At 32.0% G+C, this 23,200-nt stretch overlaps 1 protein-coding gene and 1 long non-coding RNA gene across 3 annotated transcripts in view; one reads left to right on the top strand and one right to left on the bottom strand.

Annotated features, from left to right (window-relative positions):
- The window catches only part of LOC136981696 (patched domain-containing protein 3-like), a 151,565-nt gene that overhangs the window by 16,373 nt on the left and 111,992 nt on the right, over positions 1–23,200 (top strand). The window lies entirely within an intron of this gene.
- On the bottom strand, positions 11,916–12,656 carry LOC136981687 (uncharacterized). The gene is made up of 2 exons (XR_010881759.1): positions 12,561–12,656; positions 11,916–12,226 (listed from the first exon to the last, which is right to left on the bottom strand). It is a non-coding gene; the product is annotated as an uncharacterized lncRNA (long non-coding RNA).

The raw sequence follows: 23,200 nt of genomic DNA, 5'->3' as shown, positions 1-23,200 counted from the left end.
GGCAATTTACGAAGTGTTGTCGATTCTGTAATTTGTTTTCTTAACTTTTCCATATTTTTTATTTTTAGATATATAGTGCATTCATTATATACGGTATTCAACATAATGCTGGAAATTCGAGAAATTTGGTGTGGATCAACGTCCACGTGAATTCAATTACACCTGTCAATACTACTGGTTACTGTTAAAACATGAATATCTACGTTACCCAAATTATCACACGAGCAGAATACATATTCATGCGTCACTATTCATTTAATTTCATTAGATTAAGAAGTACTTCAACGCAACGTTTATTCGTATAAATTTCTGCTGTGAAGTTTGACATCAGCATTCCGAGCAGCCTTAGTTACTCACCACTTAATGGAAAATGTTTACTTAATCATACCACCATGATCTTTCTCAAATTAATACAATACATTTTATGTTTCTGTTTTTACCTAAATAAAGCAATAGATTCAACACATTTATTGCTTTGTGTTTTAGCGTAATTGACAAAAAAACTGTTTGAAAAAATTGTACTTAAAAACACTTCAAATTTCTGTCGGGTGTTCTTAGTCTGTGGTAAAAATTTTCTTTAGAACTTCGAGAAAATTTTCACACGTTAAGCCACAAAGCCACGTCAAGGCGACACCCATTTTGTGGTAGTTTTTTGATTTCCAGAAACTGACCCCGATTGCTCGACAGAATAACAATCGAGGAATAAAACTGGACATTCGTTGCTATTCAATTCATTCGGTAAACTAAAATACACTACGAAAATTTAATTTTTATGCCATTTTCCTCAAACTTTCCTATTGAAGGACATGAAGTTTAAATACAGATTTTTCATTTACAAATAAATATAGCAACGAATAAAAAATTATGTTCAAAATATAAATAACCACAAATTATAAAAATTGCATATAAAACATATACTAAAAACTTATTATATTGTAACAAAGACGCTGTTGCTTAAGCCTTTTGCAACCAATTTTTGTGTAGTGAAACTGTTTTTATACAGAAAAATAAATTAGAACGAAAAATATTACGATATTTATTAGGTATCGATTGAATAAAAAAAAATATATTTTTAAAAGATACATGTTATCTACCAATTATGAGAATATTTTAAAAAAAGAAATAAGCTTGTGTATCGGTCAAATGTTTCATGTAATCATAGCGCCAAATATTTAAGATACATGTTATCTACCAATTATGAGAATATTTTAAAAGCAGAAATAAGCTTGTGTATCGGTCAAATGTCTCATGTAATCATAGCGCCAAATATTTAAGATACATGTTATCTACCAATTATGAGAATATTTTTAAAAAAGAAATAAGCTTGTGTATCGGTCAAATGTCTCATGTAATCATAGCGCCAAATATTTAAGATACATGTTATCTACCAATTATGAGAATATTTTAAAAAGAGAAATAAGCTTGTGTATCGGTCAAATGTCTCATGTAATCATAGCGCCAAATATTTAAGATACATGTTATCTACCAATTATGAGAATATTTTAAAAACAGAAATAAGCTTGTGTATCGGTCAAATGTCTCATGTAATCATAGCGCCAAATATTTAAGATACATGTTATCTACCAATTATGAGAATATTTTAAAAAGAGAAATAAGCTTGTGTATCGGTCAAATGTCTCATGTAATCATAGCGCCAAATATTTAAGATACATGTTATCTACCAATTATGAGAATATTTTAAAAAAGAAATAAGCTTGTGTATCGGTCAAATGTCTCATGTAATCATAGCGCCAAATATTTAAGATACATGTTATCTACCAATTATGAGAATATTTTAAAAACAGAAATAAGCTTGTGTATCGGTCAAATGTCTCATGTAATCATAGCGCCAAATATTTAAGATACATGTTATCTACCAATTATGAGAATATTTTAAAAAGAGAAATAAGCTTGTGTATCGGTCAAATGTCTCATGTAATCATAGCGCCAAATATTTAAGATACATGTTATCTACCAATTATGAGAATATTTTAAAAAGAGAAATAAGCTTGTGTATCGGTCAAATGTCTCATGTAATCATAGCGCCAAATATTTAAGATACATGTTATCTACCAATTATGAGAATATTTTAAAAACAGAAATAAGCTTGTGTATCGGTCAAATGTCTCATGTAATCATAGCGCCAAATATTTAAGATACATGTTATCTACCAATTATGAGAATATTTTAAAAACAGAAATAAGCTTGTGTATCGGTCAAATGTCTCATGTAATCATAGCGCCAAATATTTAAGATACATGTTATCTACCAATTATGAGAATATTTTAAAAGAGAAATAAGCTTGTGTATCGGTCAAATGTCTCATGTAATCATAGCGCCAAATATTTAAGATACATGTTATCTACCAATTATGAGAATATTTTAAAAACAGAAATAAGCTTGTGTATCGGTCAAATGTCTCATGTAATCATAGCGCCAAATATTTAAGATACATGTTATCTACCAATTATGAGAATATTTTAAAAACAGAAATAAGCTTGTGTATCGGTCAAATGTCTCATGTAATCATAGCGCCAAATATTTAAGATACATGTTATCTACCAATTATGAGAATATTTTAAAAACAGAAATAAGCTTGTGTATCGGTCAAATGTCTCATGTAATCATAGCGCCAAATATTTAAGATACATGTTATCTACCTATTATGAGCATATTTTTAAAAGAGAAATAAGCTTGTGTATTGGTCAAATGGTTTCTGTAATCATAGCGCCAAATATTTAAGATATATGTTATGTATTAATATAGTTGTTAAAAAGTATATCGAGTGAATGTTATATGAAATTAGAATATTAAAGATTACTAAAATTCCAGCTTATATATCAATTAGAATTAGAAAGAACTCAGTTATTACTTATTGAAATCATTAAATTAAATATTATGATATTAAATTAAAAGAAGGTGTAAAAATCATGCTACTTATCGTGATTTTACTGTCTGGTGTTGGGAAGAAAATTGTTCAAGTTAAATTTTAAAGTCGATACCTGAAAGTAATATTTTTGTAAAAATTTGAAAAAAGTTTAATAAGAGGAAAGATGAGAACTTACCTAACTGATTCTGCTAATATTATAAATCATTTGATTACACTGACCCTTGCGATAGTGTTGTTTAACTGTTTTATTCGATTTCGGCACTGAAATTAGATTTAACTAAATAAAACATTGCTTACTCATTGTTACAGAAGACGCCTTCTTTTGTTTTTTGTACTTCGTATTGTTAATCAAACACGAAATATAGCTTAGAAATCTTGGAATTAAAGTACTTTGCATAGAAAATTATAATGTACATAAAATATATTAAAAAACTAAGATTATTTATTGAACTGATTCCTGTTCAAACTATTGCACATTTACCGCATTTTTATTTTAATAATTTTAGAGTTATTATCAGAAATTGAACGAAAATAAGCTCGAATATAACAAAAATCTCTATGTAAATCTCTCTCGCTAATTCAGCAATAATTTGTATAATTAACTAAACTTGACCCGAAACATCGACCCGAATATGTTTCGGGTAGATGTTCTATTAGAATTTATACTCAATATTAATTATATAAACGAAAACAAAGGATTACTTACTTCCGTGAGACCTTCCGAAACGGAATTCAGCTGAAAAGTCTCTGAAAAGAAACAATAATAAAAATCATCTAAAAACAATATGAAAAAGAACAATTGTAAAGTATTGTTCGTTGAGTATTATGTCGCATCACGCGCGTCACTTATTACCTCGAAATTTTTACGATAAACCATTTAAGTCATTATCACAAATATTCAATAAGCTTTTAATTTCGTATAATTCAGATACCAGGGATTATCTGCGCGTGACATTTCAATCATGTTTACAGTTCGTAACGTCGTAAGGAATAGCGTAACGATAATTTTACGTCTTTTCTGTTAAAAACTTGTAGGAAATGCACCGGTCAAAGGCAAAAGCATAATTTTGTTTCAGAATGTTACCGAAAACGAAAAAAAAATTGTCGTCGTCAGACTGTTTGGAGTTCGAAAGTTTTCGGAAAATACGTCACACCGTGATTAAGGTTTGGAAATAGTAGTGTGATCGAATGTCGTTCTGCAACACACGTCGTGGTACACATATTGTCCGATAGAAAGCATAAACAGATTGCAATTGGAAAATAGTAATAAATTTGCGAGAAAATGTCAGTGTGAGTGGTAAATTCGTGGAAAAATCGTGTGCATTATAGAAAATGACAAAAATATCTATGAAATTTTGTTTCAAATATAAGTTACGTAGTTATATTATTGATCAAAATTGTAAAAAGCAAGGCCGTAACAATTTTTCCCCTCAATCCAGGGGCCAGGCAGTTTTTGAGACCCACAATCAGAAGACATTTTTATGTTCGTTGCAGTTGAATAACTTATGTTTATTAGAAGAAATTGCGTAGGTTACATAAAAATTAACGATCCGACTTCACTACATTGATTCAGAGCAGCAGTTCCCATATTTTCTTTATATGCATGCCCCGTGGCAGCCATTCCCTTAAGTATTTTTCTTCATTTCTAGTTGTATTTCGTATTATCGACAAACGGGAGTGCCTTAGTCAATTATGTAGCAGTGTACAATTAAATGTAAAAAACATTTCTGTTAAAGCGAAAATTTTTGCAGGAAAAACATAGATAAATGTGATAAAATTATAATTACACTAGCTGACCCGGCAAACGTTGTTTTGCCATATAAATTATTTCCAGGTAATTTCTAGTGTAGACAAAAAATAACTAACTTATTGTAAGTGTGTAAGGATGTGGTATATGCGTGAAATAGGCATGGAACGCTGTGAACGATGAGGAAATATAAAAATAACAAATGCCAAACATTATTATTTTGAAGTTATTATAATTTATTCCTTAAAATTATATATCATTAATTAATTACGACAGTAACACTAACAAACTATATCAATTTCTTAATGCTATAGCGTGAACAATATTTTTTGTTAGCCTATCTTTAGCTAACACAAACAAACTGGATGGTATACCCACTCGAGAGCATGCCACGTATAATTGTCCGTGTGAAAAACATGGCGTGCTCAAATCTAAGCCACAAATAGACATCGTTTGACCTTGGGATTTGTTGATAGTCATTGCAAATGCCAATCTAATCGGAAACTGAATACAAAAAAGACGATAATTGATCAGTTATCGAGCGGGATGAAAAATGATTAAATTACTAAAATGGCTATTAAAAAATAGGGGTTGGTGATAAAAGGGTAAAAATTTAGGGTTGTACGTATTTTTTAATGCCACATTATAGAAAAATTAAAACAAAAAATTTTGTCCAAAAACTAAAAAAAAAAAGGTTAAGGGTCAACAACCCTTATCACTTAGGGGTATGAAAAATAGATAGTAACCGATTCTCAGACCTACTGAATATGCATATAAAGTTTGGTAAAAATCGGTAAAGCCGTTTCGGAGGAGTAAGGTAACTAACATTGTGACACGAGAATTTTATATATAAGATTTTTTTTAAGACTGAGCACCCAATGACATAGCGTGGTCAATGTAGCATTGGAATACAATACATTAGCTACTATTTATTTATTTTTTTTTTCGCGTACTCTTAAACCATTCAATGCGTACCCCTAACTCTCACTTCCCTTCTCAACAGACGATCAATTGGCAGAAAAATAGAAATATTTTCTGATAATTTCGAATTGCCAGTTAACAGGAATCCTTAGTATGAATGTTTGAATTTTAATTGCGTTTTATTAACTTTTTTAAGTTTACTTGATCGGCCGTTTCATGCGCAATGGCCAAAATGCCCAAATTATTATAATGATTTTGCGTGGTAGTGGAACGTAAAAAGTTTTTAATTAAATTTTTATTTATAGAACTCTTTTCCCCCACTAGCTAGTTATTGGTATAATCGGCAGTATTCTTAAGGTGACACTAAGGTTTGGGACAAAATTTAACATTGTTGCTTATCTTTCCTTTTTGCCCAAAAGCCCTCTTTTATGGTTGTTTTCTTCGGAATTAAGGAATGCAAATATTTTCTTAGCTTTCAGGCAAAAATAATAAATACGAAATGTAATTGTAGCCATAGAAAAAATGTAGCCATAGAAAATTGTATGGTAATTGTATCCATAGAAAAAAATCGACAAATATAAATTTCGATTAACTAAGTATTTAACTTATAAATATTTTGTCACATTCACGACCGAAATGTCGCCTTTAGATCTGCCGCCCAAAACAAATGTCGGGGTTGTCCGCGCCTAGAGCGGGCCCTGTATATATATTTTAAGATTATGTTATTTTTTTTTGTAAGAATTAATTTTTAAAATTTTTTGCCAATAGATGATGCTATGAGTATAGCCAGCAATTAAATGTAGACAGAAATTAATTGATATATATGTCGCAGGGATATGATAAAAGTGTGGATTTGATCAAATCCCTAAGGGATTTGATCAATTCACTGAAGATGTTAAAATGACAATTCTATAGTGTCATTTCCCTAAAAAAAATAAGTGATTTGATCAAATCTCTTAACTGGTTTCGTGAAATGACAAAAAAACGAATCAACAAATTAAGAAGTACTTATAAGAAAAGATAGAGATTTATTTACGCCAAGTTTATTTATTTTTATTGAAACACGTTGTAGATTTGTGGCACCTGGAGTTACAGAGGACGTTATTTTTTTACAGGCACATCTATTTGTTTTGCAGTGTATCTTGGATTTTTCACAGAAACATTTCTTAAACCCTTGATCTCCGAATAAAGATAATTTTCCAGCAATTTCTCGCAAACAGCTTTATCGGTATGACGGTTTCAGTAAATGTGGTTGTAGCTATTTGAAGAGCGTTTCTAGGGAGCCAATTTTTTATAATGCCAGCTGAAGTATCAATTTGGTATAAACCATTTTTTATCTAATACTATCCCCGTAATATTATTTCCATCTAATGGACCTCTATCTACCTTATGTACAGTACATAGACGTTTAGTACAGAATACAAAGTAATATAGGTAATTTAACCATATGTTCTACGTTTGGATTGATTATAACTTCAAACAATAAAGTTTACATATTTTTAGGTTGATATTTTTTGTAAAAAGATCAAATGAGGAGGTCCGGAACAAAACGCTACATTTCCATTTTGGGACAAACTTAATTTTTGATTGGATCGTATTAAATTTAGATATGGTACACGAAACAATGACGGCTGTCAAATTCTTGACTTAGCATAAGCTAAGTCAAGAATTTGACGGTTGTTTGCAACACTTTTTTCAAAAAACGGACGAGTCATTTGGTTACCTACACCTATACATAAGAACGTTAAGGGCTTTCAACTTTTCGAGATGATGGAATGTTGCTTTTGTTTGTGCTCTGAGGAATCTTGTTTTTATGTGGTTTTTTGGTGATAAATCATGATGGAATTTGTATACAGTTTTTTCGTAAGACAGGACGGACGATAATTTGTCAAGTAGGACCTTTTAAATCGAACATTTGTGAAATACGGTCGAAAACGGTACTTTTTTCGATTATCCGGTATTTCGGCAATCCGGTAAACCGGATTTGAGACGGCGTCTAACGCGTATTGTCGTCTTACTATTCGACACAAAATTTGGGGGTCCTAGGACCATTTTTCGCTGAGATAGCGGAAAAGTGCCGATACTTCCGGTCGGTAATTGAACGCCGATATTACGCTTCCGGCTTTACGGATCCAAATTCTGTCCGGTCATTTCTTCGGGGACACGATCAGTAACCTGTGTTGAAAATTTTAAGCAAATCCACCGAATAGAATTTAAATTATGGCGATTCTAGAATTTAATAAATTATCAACATCTTACTCAACATTGGTTGTCATGGCTACGGTCATTGATTTTTTGCCATAGAGCGTATAAGAACAACCGGAAGTTCGAGTCTTTATTGGAGCTGATATTTATAGTCCTACTTATTAGCTCTAATTTATTCCCATTGCACTTTATATTATTGATATAATTAGACATTTAATATTGGGATGGAATTATACATTAGGGAACAATTTTCGCAGGATGCAAAACGTATCATGGACGAAGTTAAAACATATGCCATTAATAACCCGAATGGTAAATTTCATGTTACATCACACATGAAATTTATTTTAGATCAATTCCAAAAATTAATTGACTCTGCCGAATCCTCATTTGACAAAATGAAATCTATGGAGCCTTTTATAGATAGAATTAATACATTGGCAACCAAGTCTGATTTGACTGAAATGATTAACACAGGAAAAATTTCTGATATTCAGGGTACCATATTAAGAAAACTGGACGCAATTGAACATAATCTCATTCAAACTGTAGGAGATGGGAATCAGGCAGTTATACAGAGAGAGGTATTAGAGAAAATATCTGCGATAGAGAGAAAAATTACAGAAAGTACAGATAAGGTTATTACAGATAAATTAAGAGAAACTGGAAATCGAATTAATGCCCAAATTATTCAACATTCTACAAAAATTATGAATAAATTAAATGTGGATTCCATCTTAACGAAAGCTCAAAAAATTGAGGAAAGCCTTGATAAGCTGAGGAACGAAGGCCCAATTTCTGACATCATTAACAACCAAATACATATGCAGGAACAACTGATTAATATAAAAGATAAAGTTGTTCTAAAGACAACTCAGGAGAATTTGAGTGGCCTTGGGGCGGCCTTGCCTGACGCCCCCATCTCAGAAATTCTTAAAAATCAGACATACATTCAAGAAAAACTGGAGAACTTGGCATCATACAGACACACAGACACTCCTCCACAAAGAAACTATAGTCAAGCTCTGAAAAACGGCAAGCTTTTTAACACTGATAAAAGACTGAGACACTTAGGAACAAACAGGGAGGTACTTCTCCTATACAGTAAAGACAGCGAGAAAAGTTGCAATAAAGTGCGGCAGATATTATTTGAGATGGTCAAACCATCGCAGTTAGGTATTGGAATTGACAAAGTGAGAAACATTGGAGGTGGAGGAGTTGCTATAGAGATTGGGAACCCTGAAAACGCTCTTAAGCTTGAGCGGCACATAGCTACAGAAGTTCCCCAATTATTGATAAGGAAGCCTCGGAAATTGCTGCCACATGTGGCCATTTTTTCAGTTCCTACTGAGATTACTAGGGAAGAGCTACCATTGTACATTTACAGACAAAATGACCTTATCAGTGAAACATATAAGGAAGAGGAATTCAACGAGGCTTTCAGGGCGAAATTCAGAATGGGAAGGAAAAATAAATATTACAACAATTGGGTTATTCAGGTAACACCTAGTCTAAGAAATCAACTTTTAAAGATAGAAAAACTGTCAATTCAATGGTCAAAATGTAAAACAACAGATTTCTGCCCAGTGCTCCAATGCTTTCGGTGTTGTCGGTATGGCCATTCCACAGCAATGTGCAGCCAAGAGATGCCCACATGTAGCCACTGCTCTGGTCAACATACCTATAACGAATGCACAAATATAGACCAACCTCCGGTATGTTGTAACTGTAGACATGAACACACCATGGCTGGGCATAATGCCAGAGATAGTTCTTGTAGGGTATACACGAGAATCAAAACCAATCTAATAAATAGAACTGACTATGGAATTACAGCCTAAGACTAAATTAGCTTCCTGCAATACAATATAGGTAGAAGCATTGCTTCTACTTCTATCTTAACTTCTATCATCAATCAATTTGATCTCATTCTTTGCCAACAGCCATATTGTGTGTTCCTGGATTTCGTTAACTCTAGCTCACCGTGTATTCATCGTCTTCACATCTAAATACTTAGTAACTACTTTAAAAGAGCTACAAGAGTCCTACAAAAGTGCCAAGAAAGTGCTTCAAGAACGCTTCAAGAGTACTTCAAGAGTGCTTCAAGAGTGTGACAATCATTCACGTCAAATACGCATCGAAAACGATAGTGAGATGCGTGAATGAAATAGAATTGTAGAATTTGACGTCAATATTGAAGAGAAAGGTACGAATAGCTGCAAACATAACTGGACCAAATGGAACTGACGCTAAAGAAAGTCCATATGCAGCAAAGAGACGACGCAATTTTACAAACAATTATTGCAAGTTTACCGTCTCGGCGAAGACGCCTCTAGTTTATAAAATTGTTCGTGCTATGCTTGTTATTGTCTGTGCTCTGTGCTCTGTGCTCTGTGTTTTTTTTTTTTTTGTCTACATGTCACTATATTTGTAGTTGATGTTATGCTTTATTCTGGTTAAATAATTTACATATCTGTAACTCATATATTTATTGTAACTCTGTTATATTTCATCCGGTTATGTATTACGGCACCGGTTATGTACCTTTGGTATCTTTTTAATTTCAAAAAACGGACGAGTCATTTGGTTATCTACACCAGTGGAAACAGCTGCAGCCAGATCGACTACATGCTGGCACGGAGACGTGACTTCAACGATAGTGTCACCGATGTAAAGGTTATTCCATCCGATTGTCTGGCCCCGCAGCATAAGTTGCTAATCATTGACATGAAGATCACCATACAACGTCAGGGCGGCCGCATGAGAGGGCCGATGACGATTAATTGGTGGAAATTGCAGAAACATGAAGCTGCCATGATCAACAGCATTATCTTCCCCGAAGCCAACGGATCGTCAATTGACGCCATGTGGAATGCGCTCCACGACTTCATCACCACAGCTGCAAAGACGACCCTTGGCGTCAAAAATTTAGGTAGTCGGCACATCGATAAGCAGACATAGCTCTGGACAGAGGAAGTACAACAAATGCTGCGGGAAAAAAATAGCCTTTAGAGCTATGGTTCGTAACCAACATTAGTTATCTAATTATAAATTAGATAACAATGTCGGGATAATAATATAGCGGCTACGTCCGCATGTATGTATTTAAACCCTTGCAAAGCAAGGTCGTGAATAAAGTTGGAGTACCAACCTCCTGACGAACTGTCAGGAAGGATGGACTGCTCCATTTAAGGTTAAAAAAAGCCTTTAGAGCTTGGTTCGTCAACAAGATCTACGAAAACTTGCAGCGGTACATTGCAGGAAGCCAAGAGAGCGGTGGCTGCAGCGTGGGCCGAACCCATCGAGATCTTTACGAGCAACTTAACACACGAGAAGGTGAGAAGTACATCTATCGACTGGTGAAAGCGCGAACGAGGGCTGCGTGATACATCAAGTATACATGTGCATGAAGGATAAGAATGGACGGCGTCTGCGGGATAAGAAGAAAGTCTTGAGTCGTTGGAGCAAACATTTTGATGAAATCTCAAACATCGAATTCCCACATTTACCGATTCCTGAAGGTCTGCCTTGCTCTGGGCCGGTCCTTCAGATCACGGCTGGGGAGGTGTTTGTGGCGATTATAAGTATGAAGAACTAGAAGGCACCAGGACCAGATGACCTGCCAGCCGACGTCTGGAAGCTTAAGGATCTGCACACCGAAGCTACAACTTGGCTAACTGCGTTTTTCAATGCTGTGGTCGCCACCGGCAGACCTCCGACGATCTGGTCCACAAGTATCACTGTACTGGTCTTCAAGAACAAGGGCGACCCAGCAGAATGCTCCAACTATCGGCCAACACGCCTACTCTCTCAACTATGGCGTTCGAAGATCCGAATAGCGGACCCTACATCTGTGAGACAACGCTAAGAAGAAGAAGATCGTATTAAATTTGTTAAAACCTCTATACATGCGTACCCGAATCTTATTCAAATGTAGTCTGATATATTAATTCATAATAATAACATAATACAACACATTATATAATTCAAGATATCAGCTTTTACCTTTTACTGATAAAAGGTTTATAGCCAGTGTACAGTACCTTTCTGGTCTGGACCTCTTCAAATGTACTCGGTCAGTACACATAAATAAATAAACAAATAATTTTGAAAAGATTTATAAAAATTTACACAAATTTCTGAAATGTTGCAAATTTTTTTTTTATTAAGAACTTTTTAAATTGGATTGGATCGTTTAGATTTACACTTATTTTTAAAATGAAAAACGTAAGAAGAAAATTAAATATTCGAAAAATCTAAGAAACAATTAATAAGTTCGACGCATTCTCCTTCATTATTCAAAAATTTTCCGTCTTTACATTGGCATCCTATTGTGCATAATGGCAACAGTATGGAGGCGCATCGTTCCGGATGTATGGTGTTTTCGAGATACGTATTGCATCTCCTAGGTCCACAAGGAGTAATGCAATTGACTATTTCTTGTCCTTCACCACAAATTAATGCTGAAACGATATAAGTTATAATTGTATCATAATGATAATTTTTATGATAAATAAACGAATATTATCTGCAGTATTTATTAAAAATTGTATTAAATGTAAGTAATATTCTACATACTTTTGTTAAAAAATATTATACATTTGACTTTAAGACTTATCAATAGCATTATTACTAAGACCCAATGAAAGTTAATATTTTATATACGTGTATGTTGTCACAATAATCAATTTAATTTTGCGTGACTTAAAGGAAACCCATTACAATTACTATATAAAGTTATTTTAACTATTTAAACCTTATTAAAAGAATATTAATTTATTTAGAAATGTAACTTACGATGAGCTGAATCTTGAGAAAAGCAGAGAAAAAAGATGCAAATTATGGGAGCAATATATGTCTTCATGGCTGGTTCTCTGTATCAACTCTGTATGAAGCACTAATTAGTCTGGAAGTTTTAAAGATTTGAAGTTTCTGTTCGTTTTCCGTAGATAATACAAAATATAAAATAATTCTTAGAATGTATATTTAATTACTGATAGCATAACCAAGTATAAAATATAGATATATATGAATAAATTTATTTATTCACATTTTAGTAGAATTATTATGATGTAAAATATTACAAACAATAAAGTAATTTCTCTTTAACATTTTAAAGAATATTAAAATTATAAAAAAAATAGAACCTTATTTTTAATTAAGTCTAATAAAAAATACATTTATTAACCGTAATTTACTAATTTTACTATAATTTATAATACAGTAATGAATTAACATGCAACTAACTTAATGCTTGTACAGTACTTATTGTTTTTTTCTCGTACATTAACCAATCCCCCTTCCTGTAACAAGGTCTCCTTACTATGAATAAAGATTATTATTATTATTATTATATAGTAATAAATTAATGATTTCAATTATAGGTTAAACTGTATTTACTGTAGAAAAATTATATTATAAAATAATTATTTTCGTAATAAATTAAATATGATTGTATTCTGTAAGATTCAAAAATTAGAGAAAATAAAATTACATTGGGATAAGAGTACATTGGGCTAAACATTTTTAATTTTGTTTATTACGGAAGAAAATGTTTGTTATATTTTCGGATACAATTGATAAAAATGAGAAAGACACGGTGTTTGCTATTTTCTTCAATATTTACCGCCCATTTTTTTACCAGCGCTAACCTACTTTCGTGTTAATATTTCTTGCCCATTTTTTTCTAGTGTTTAGATTATATTCAAATCCAACAGAAGATCGTATTAGTTATAAAATTCTGATTTGAATATAGAAAAATTTACATTAAAATTTCCTACACGGTTTTCGCCATTTATCATCTATTAAAGGCTATCTTTAATTTGCTCTTCATCAGAACGTGGAATTCTCAATGAGACGACGAATGTGACTGAGAGATGAAGTACAAAATCCTAAGTAGGTGTTTTTCACGAAAATTATTAGAAATAGATTGGATAGAAATCCAAACTTAGACAGTTTTAAAAACCTGGTTATCGAGCATCTAGATTTAAACAAGGATGAAATAATAATATCTGTAGAGTTCTTTTAATCTCAAAGAATTTAAATTCAGAATGAAAAAACTCTATAACGTTTTTATTTATTAAAATCGTTGTTTTAAATGATAGATAGAATTTTATACTGCATTAGACCTTTTAATAGGATGTTTAAAAAACTCTAAAAACGTCAAGATCCATTTTTTATTAACTAAAGGAAGTTTATACATGTACTTGTATTTACAACGTTTTGTCTACTTTCCTCTTTTTTCTCATTTAGACAACACGGTTTGATAATTGAAAGAGTTTAAAATAATTGAAGGCAATGACTTTTTAAATTGTTTTCATTTTTAAGAAAGAAATTATTTTAAAAATGACTTTTCACGAAAGAATTGAAATATTTATCGTGTAATATACTATATATATAATTATTTCTTAATGGAAAATATGAGTAGTTTTTAATAGACTATTTCTGAAAATATAATTTATCACAATTTTTGCTATATTTTTATAATATCATATACATTAAATTATTAAAGTAAATTTAAATTTAATTTAAAAAATTATTTACAGAATTTTCTAATATCTCATTTTAAATATTTTATTATTAAATTTTTCGCATTATATTTTCTAACTTTAATGTTGCTACAGAAGCTACCTAGAATATTAACATATATTATTTGTTCACTGAATTAATATTTTCATAAATTATATTACAATAATTTTAATTACTCAGGCTATATGTCTAATGTTCTTATGAATGAAATTATAAATTCCTCGTGTAAAATATATGTATATTTATTGTAATATTTTGCAAATCGATAAAGTCAAGCTAATCGATCGAATGTAAGGAAACCACATTAAATAACAAATCTAATTTAAAACAGCAATGTTGTAAAATATATACAAATTAAAACACATAAAAAATACGTAAATAATGAAAACAGAAAAGCATTGGATAAATAAAATAAAAGAGATAGGTAAATAATCCGCCAATGTTCGTTGTAAGGAATTTTTTTTTAATTCAAGTAAAATCACAAAATAAAACTCTTCAAGATTGGATATAGAATTAATATCACACAGAAGGAAAGTCGTCAGCAAATTAAAAGAAAAAAAAGAGGAGAAGCGCAACATGAGAAATTCCGAGATTGCACATATGAGAGTGAAATGTTCCGTACTTAAATGACCATTAACATATTTAAAAACTAAAACTCTTTCAAAGTAAACAATAGACGGTTAAAATCGAGGAAGCTAAGTCTAGCCCTGGCTTCTTCACCAGAATCCGTAATTGTTAAACTGGCAAGTTTGTCAAAAATTAGATGAACCTTATTTAATTCGGATAGGATTTTATAAAGTAAAGACCATAGACCATATTAGCAAATAACAATGCATTTCGAGTATATATGTTAGGCTCAAAGACCGAAATTGCTCGTTGAGCGAAAAAAACGACCACAAAACGAGATTCGTGTCGTGGCTTTCATGATATTTGACCACTCCGCGTTGTGGTGTTTAAGAAAAGCCATAATGAGTTCTGAACATTCTGAGCTGATGCAACCATGATAGAGGATCATACGACGCACAGTGGTTTGTAACTTTAAAATATGGATTCTAGCCTCGAAACATTTTTATTTACAAATTTTAATGCTGAACAACATTAGTTCTATAAGTTTTCCTAGAAATTAAATTTTTGTACTTAAAAAAATTTCAAAGAAATATATGTATTTTTCTCCATACATTTTTTGTTTTGCTAAAAAGTGCTAAAGGTCTAACTGCATATACTTGTAGGTGCTTGATATATTATACACGATGAAATGAAAATCAGCTGCTAAAGTTAAAAACCACTGTGCCACGGATTTATTATGGTTAAAAGCCACCACACGTTCTGGATGTTTAACTAATAACGAAGCGGTGATAAGAAAATAAAACTTTTTTTCATTATGATTTATTTATCTTCAATCATCTTGAATAATTTTTTACACACTTATATATCACATACAGAAATGTAACTTTACTACTTTTCAACATTTAATCATTCAGGAAAATCTGTTGAGGTGCTCGAGATGTTAACGTTTTCTAACAACTAATTTACTAAAAATAATTACTTTGCCGGGAACTTTTATTAATAAATCGGTCATTTTTATGAGAATCGAGAATGTTGCAGAGTTATTTTCGTCGGTTGTTTTCGAACGGATTATCGACAAAAACGAAGGATGCTAGGTACAGTACAGTGTACACCCATGTAGCATCAATCTGCATTATTTCTTTAGCTTCTGTTGTCCTATCCTAAAACCTTGCAGTTATAGGAAAAAACAGAATGGTTTTAGGCTAAAAATTTTTTCAGCGAAACTTGTGGCGTGATGAGTAATAAGACCATTGAACACAGGGTGATTTTACCCTAGATTTACCCTAAATATAAGACTACCAGAAACATTACGCTGAGAGGCTGAAATTACTCTAGAAAAGGGTAATTACCCTAGAAACGGCAGCACTGGTCAAGAATGAACACAATACAAACTCCGCAAGTATTTGCAATGCGCCCGTTGACAACTTACAACCTATCCTTCGTATCGTGGTTGCATCAGCAACGTTCAGAACGCGTTATGGCTTTTCTTAATTACCACAACGCGTCGTGGTCAAATATCATGAAAGCCACAACACGAATTTCGCTTTGTGGTCGCGTTTTGAGTTAGCCACAACGCGTTGTGGTCGTTTTTTCGCTCAATAAGCGATTTCGGTTTTTGAGCTTAACATATACAGTATAGAAATGCATAAGAAGCAGCTCAGTCATGTGGTAAACTTCTTCGGAATTGGCATTCATAATTTATATTTATGGCTACCGCCGAGAAATCTTCGGTGGTCACCAGGTTAATTTGCATTTCTCCATTCTAAGAATCCGATTCTGTTACTTTTCTCGAACTAACAAAAATATCATCAAAATATCAGCCATTTTGGACACTTTTCTACTAAAATTCATTTTGGATAATAAAGTCTTAAAGGCAAAAATTGATATTTCGCGTTTAGGATTTTATCATTATATTACTTTTTCTCGCAAATAAATTCTCGTAATCACAAGTAGAGTTGTCGGTTTTTTGCCGAGTTTCAAAAAGCCGGTTTTTGAATTTCAAATTTCTTCAAAAAAACCGGTTTTTTGAAGAAATTTATATAATTTGAAAACTGGGGTTTCCCAACTAAAAAACCGGTTTTTGAGCCTAGACATAAACATATAAATTAATCAATTATTTGAATAAAAATATTAACATTTTGGCACAAAATCGTCTCTGACATAAAACGGGAATACTGTTAAATACTAAGAATACTAAGTTTCATAAAACTAACTACAAAAACAAAAAAAAAAAAAAAAAAAAAAAAATTCCCCTACGCCTAAAATGCGTCCAATTCTCCCTACAATAGGGAGAAATCTTTCAACTACGGAAAAACGATAGAAAAATTTGTACACTTAAAATTACCTTTGTTGCCTTGTTTTAGCTTTGAATGACATCGGTGCTTCTCACATGTGGAACGAAGCAGAGTATTGTAAAATTGTAGAGCTCCTTAAAGTTTAAGGACCAATACGTTAGTAGCTGATGCCTTAGGATGACAAAGTTTGCATCTTGTCCTATTTATTAACAAGTGAAGGCATATTTGAATTTCTGTTATGTGAATTGAAAAATTTGAAAACTGAAATTAGTTCCAAGTTTATACAGCTGTAGAGGTACGAATTCGAGTGAGAAGACAAACGGGATTAGAAACACACTCCTTTATTTACAAAATTCACAAAACGTTTGGACAAAGTCGTCTAGTGTATTTCTTCCACTAGCTGCAAAATCTAATATCATTAAGTTATCTGGACAAATATTATCGCCAGTAGCGTTCAAGCAAAAGAGGGAAGGAAAAGTCTGATGAATTTTATAACGAAATAAAGTTAAATAAAAATATAACAAAAAAAACGAAACTACTATCTTAACATTTCCTTCAAATTATATATGTCTCCCAGATTTTTTCAGCTTTTCGGGTCATTTTCATCACAGATCGCCCGCGTGCTCCATCGTTGCCATTTTATTATCATCGTTTCGCGGAAGCGAGGATGTCGAACTGCTACGCGATCACCAATTTAGGAGAAGAGAGAGGGAAAAAAATACCAGAGAAAGTTCAACAGATTAAAATTTCGAGGACGAGGGAAACTGGTGCATTTCTCCGTTTCTCTTTTTTGCATAAACTGCATTGCGAATGCGAATTCTCATTTCAAAAATTCTCTTTCGCATGTTTTTTTCCTCTTCTCGCGTCTGCATAAGCGCAATTTAACACTTGTAAATATAAGCAACGTTATAATTACTTTAATTTATTGGTCTCTTTATGAGAGACATCAAAGCACAATGACGTGTCTGATAGGTCACAATTTTATCTTTTAGTAGTTTAGCGTGTGATATAGAGAATAATATCAAATCCCGATTATCCACGAGAAATGATAAAAGTTTGTTCAGATTTGACTTCGGATTCCTAACTTCATATCTCACCTACCTGCTGCAAAAAAAGATATAATTTTAATATGCATAAAATTAAAAAATAATAATAAAAATAATTTTAAACTATTTATTTTATTGTTCTCGAAGAATAATTTAATGATGATACAATGAACTTTCTAAAACTATTTTGTACAATAATAATAATCCAAAATTAGCATTGTCGCAATAAATACGAATAGGAACATACCAATATAAATTATCTAAATTTGTATTTGATACATCATAACAAAATCAAGCTTGAATTTCAATATTATTATATTTAATTTTAATAATAAATGTACGAATTACTACTAGAACAAAAATTTTTAGGGAGAAACAATATATCTCTCGATACGAAGAGATTTAGCTATTTTTAAGCATCGGAAAATCAAACTATTATAAAAAAAAAAAAATTACGTTTTTATGCATTGTATTAAATACGTAAATAGTAAAAATATTTAAAATTAATATGAGATACAGATGAGTTTATTTTCAACTAAATTATTCGAGTATTTAATCAATCCATTCACGTTTATTTAATTATTAATTAAGTTCCGTGATTGCGTGAATATTAGAAAAAAAATGTATAAATACAATTACTGATTCAATTAGCAATTAGCAAACATATAATTTTTATGCATAATTGATTAATTATGCGTAAAAATTAAATTACTGTATTTTTTAAATATAAAACTTTGTTTCATGGAATAAAAAAAAAAAACCAGTACTTGAGTGACTTGTTAAGGGGGTGCCTCGAAAGACTTTTCATCGGAAAACTGGTCCTACTTAGGTGTAAGACATGTGAATGAGAGTCGTAAAATTCCACTTAGCTTAGCCCGTTGGTCAGGAACAAAGCTGTGTTTGTTTGTTAAGTTATGGCAACGCATCACTTGGGCGATTTGCCTAGTGGGATGCCTTCCGGGAGGTCTTTTTAAGGAAAACTGGTCCCTATTGAGGCGTTACAGACGTAGAAAAAAACCCGGAAAACTGTACACGTGGCCAGCCTGTCCGAGCGAGGCGCGAACCCACGACGGAAACTCCCAGTGTTCAGGGTACGAAGACCGCTTGGCCACTGGTGGACCTCCCACAAAGCTGTGACCTGCAATCATCTGTTAGTGTTAAATTGTCTTATTCACTCCGTATTAGTATGCAGAAAATGATTTAAGCTTCTTACGACTATTTCAAAAATCGTTATTTAAAATGTTTGAAAAAGTTACTAAAATTAAATAGAGTAGAATCTCGGATACTCGACATTCCGTAAAACTTGTCATTTCGTTCAAATACTGTAAATAAATACATGAATGAATAAATGTAATCTAATTCATAACACTATAAGTTAACACTAGGGTGAAATAAGCTAATGTTCTTCACTGGCGACACTTGATAATAGCATCAATTCTACATGTTAACAAAGAATATAGCCCTTTCCCAAAATGCAGTACAAAACGCCACTACGCGAATGTCGCAAACTCGAAAGTAGTTACTGAATAGCCAATATTTTAAAATTAAATTTTAACTACAAGTAGAAAAGTCACTATTGGTGCTTAGTTAATACGTATAGAATTTGTACATACTTTCTAATACACATGTAATAATAAGACATTGTCTGGAGGTAAATTTTTACATCTTTTGTAGTGCAATAATTATTTATGATTGTACTGTTTTTTTTTTTTTTTTTTTTTAACTCTTTCCGCTCTGTGGGCACTAAGAGGGCCTCTTTTAGAAGGCCCATTATGGGTTCGGCCAGGCCCACAATGGGGCGACCGGGTGGTGAGGGACGGGGCCCGACATATCCGAACGGACCACCCCCCGAAAAATTCCTGGGGATTTTCGACCCGTTCGGATTCGATCCCGGGTCCCCCAGAGCGGTAGGCTGCCACCTTGACCGCTCGGCCATCCGGCCGTAATGATTGTACTGTATGATCATACTATGAAAAATTGTTTAAAAAAAATAAATATATTAGTCATTCAAAGTAGCATAAGTAGGATAATGAAATAAATCTGAAAAAATTTCCTTTAATAAAATAGATGTTATGAATTTTAAACACATATTGGAAAGCAATTTTAGAATTGCAGACCTATAAATTTCCACTGGCGGCTGTATGTCTGTCTGTCCTTCTTTAATCTCAAGAACGGAGATAGATATATGAAAGGCAAAATCACTTTTGGAAAGCTTAGAAACCGAAGTCCCCGATTAATTGCATAGGATATTTCCATTGAAATATGTGAACAGTTATTATATAAAATACATGTTAGTAGTAGACGAAATAAATACAGTATATTGATATTTGCAATTAGAAAAAATTGACATATAACTTATTTTTTTCCAGCACTTCATTGGAAAATGGAATAAATTAATTCTGTCTTTTATTCCAATGCATTTATTAATTTAATCTGCTCATTTATCCGAATATTCACACAAACACGAACATAAGTGGAAAAACCTAAGTGAATTAAATAAATTATTTAATCAAAAATTAAATTAGTTTTTAATTTTCCCAGAAATATTATTAAATATACTAGTACAGTACATTTATTATATACGGTGATCAAAATCGACCGTACAATAAGCATACCACGTGATTTCCTGTCGTAAACCAACAGAAAAAATTTTATCCGTTTTTCGTTTGGATGTGACATTCCCGTGTTATTCGCGTGAAAAGGTTTATGGCGTCATTTCCGGTCATTCGGAACTTTAACTCTAAAAACAGTAGTCCGTAGGCATCCCTGTGGTGGTCAGTCACATGGCTCCCTAGATTACCCGATTTTTTTAAATGGAATTTTAAGTATTTTTGAATCATCAATAATAATATAATATAACAGTTTTCTATAGTCAAGTGACTATAAGTGTCATGATAATTCTGTGGTCACCTGACAGTGAGGTGATAGCCTGCAGTATGTCATATCAAGAGATAACTGATTGAACTATAATAGGTTTAAAAAAATTTTAATGCGCTATTATTTTATAAATACTCAATATTTTTAAATAAAACCTTCAAAAGCTCAAATAGGAAGCGGCCAGTCCTCGAAAGAACTATTAAACTAATGCAGATTCCTCTAGATTGTTCGGTAGCTCAGTTTCATTTATTCTCTCTCGTTGTAAATCTATATGAAAAAATGCCAATCGTTTAAGTCCTATGCGATCCAATAAATTTATTTAAAATTAAATTCATCTAGAATACTTAATATGAACACTAAATATTTCAAATTAATTGAACGTGGAAATATTAAGGGTCAAATTTAGCACTTATTACACATGTGACTGAGCTTTACTATAGAGTGCGTTAGCAATCTTATTTTCTCCGGACAGATCTAAAATTTATTGTTAATTCATATCAATTTTGCGTATATAAATTGTCGATATGTAATAATAAGTATGTCATAATTCAGAAATTTATATTATTACAACAAAATTGAATTATTTGAGCAGTTTTTCCCATGTAGGCGCAGCTTTTAATAAATATATATATATTTTTTTATTTAAAAAACAATGGAGTCAGATAATCAGTCTTTACTTATTTGTACTATTAACCAGTACACGGAAAAATAATTCTCCAATTGTTTCTGACTTATGGAGGCTAAAAATTTCTAAGATTCTAATCCATTTACTTAAAGCAAAACAAAAAAGTTTTTTCTTTTACACCATACTCAAACCCTAAATGCATTTCGCCTGTATCGGCCTCCTCAGTAGGGATTCTCACAAACAGAATGCGATACAAGTTAGCCATCAGTGATAAACACTTATTCACAATGTGTTTGATCATTCAGGATTATTCTTCTATCTTAAGTGATGTCGTATTTTGGAAGTTTAAGGTGGGATCCACGTGTGTATTTTCAAACACATTTCCGAATTAACTTTAAAAAGGCAGATATTTAAAAGAGATACTGCGAATTTCAGGAATAATCCTCTCAAGAGAGCGACGGGAAAATGAATTAAACTAACTTTAAATAAAACAAAAGATTAATTATGGAAAAACTTAACATAACATAGAATTTAGTTAAAATTAATATTAAGTACAAAGTCTGTTTTTGGAAGTAGCGTATTTCTATTAGTAAAACAGAGAAAACCTAGCGGGGGGGGTTCGGAACTTCGATACTCACAAGATACAAGAGAAAGAGTTATGTTCTCTTCAAGGATTTGTTTTCGCTTTTTCGGTTCCTTTTGTACTCTATCTTTCTCCTTTTCTTTCGTACGTATTTTGCTGACTATTTTCTCCAGATTTAACACTCTTCTCTAGTGCGGCTCTCTACAGTTGTGTTGGCCCTCTTTTTTAGGACATTGACTATTGACTCTCATTATCTGGATGTTATCTTCGCTTTACTTTTCCCACCGTCCTTTTTGGATTTTTCTTTTTTTCTCCAACTGTAAGCATTGTCATCTTCATCGGTGTTTTTTTTTTTTTTTTTTTTTGCTTCACTCTCTCTCTCTGTTTGATTTTCGTTATACTGATTTATTTCGTTTTTTCTACCAATCATGGTTTCATTCTGTAGGAAGTTAGGTACTAAAAAACTGAGCATGCTTGGCTTTCTTTAGACTTCCTTCTCTCATGACTATTATGAATTTTACGTGTACACGTTATATGGATATAGAAACATCTGTCAACTAACACCATTGATAAAAAGAAAAACGATCGCCATCTTCATCATCTTTTCTTTCCAATGTTTTGAGATTTATAACAATTAATTAAAAAATTTTATTCTGATTCGTTTCTCTGAAACATTTTTAATCGATATTTTAAAAAAAATTTAGAAGGGGTCCCTAAAATCGAAAATAGGAGAAATTCCTTTATAACGTTGCTTGATAAACATAATGAATCTCGGGATCGCAATGGCATATAGGACATTGAGGTGCGTGTGCAATAGGCAGTTTTTCTAATAGTTAACAATTTTTTAATGACCAATCAGACAAAACAAAAAATGGATACAAGATACACATATAGCTTATAATACAATAAAATGTCCA

Source organism: Centruroides vittatus, unplaced genomic scaffold, assembly GCF_030686945.1.
Source record: "Centruroides vittatus isolate TY-2023 unplaced genomic scaffold, ASM3068694v2 contig_788, whole genome shotgun sequence".
NCBI classification, from domain to species: domain Eukaryota; kingdom Metazoa; phylum Arthropoda; class Arachnida; order Scorpiones; family Buthidae; genus Centruroides; species Centruroides vittatus.
The sequence above is the reverse complement of the archived record's forward strand: the minus strand, read 5'-3'. Positions and strand labels throughout refer to the sequence as shown.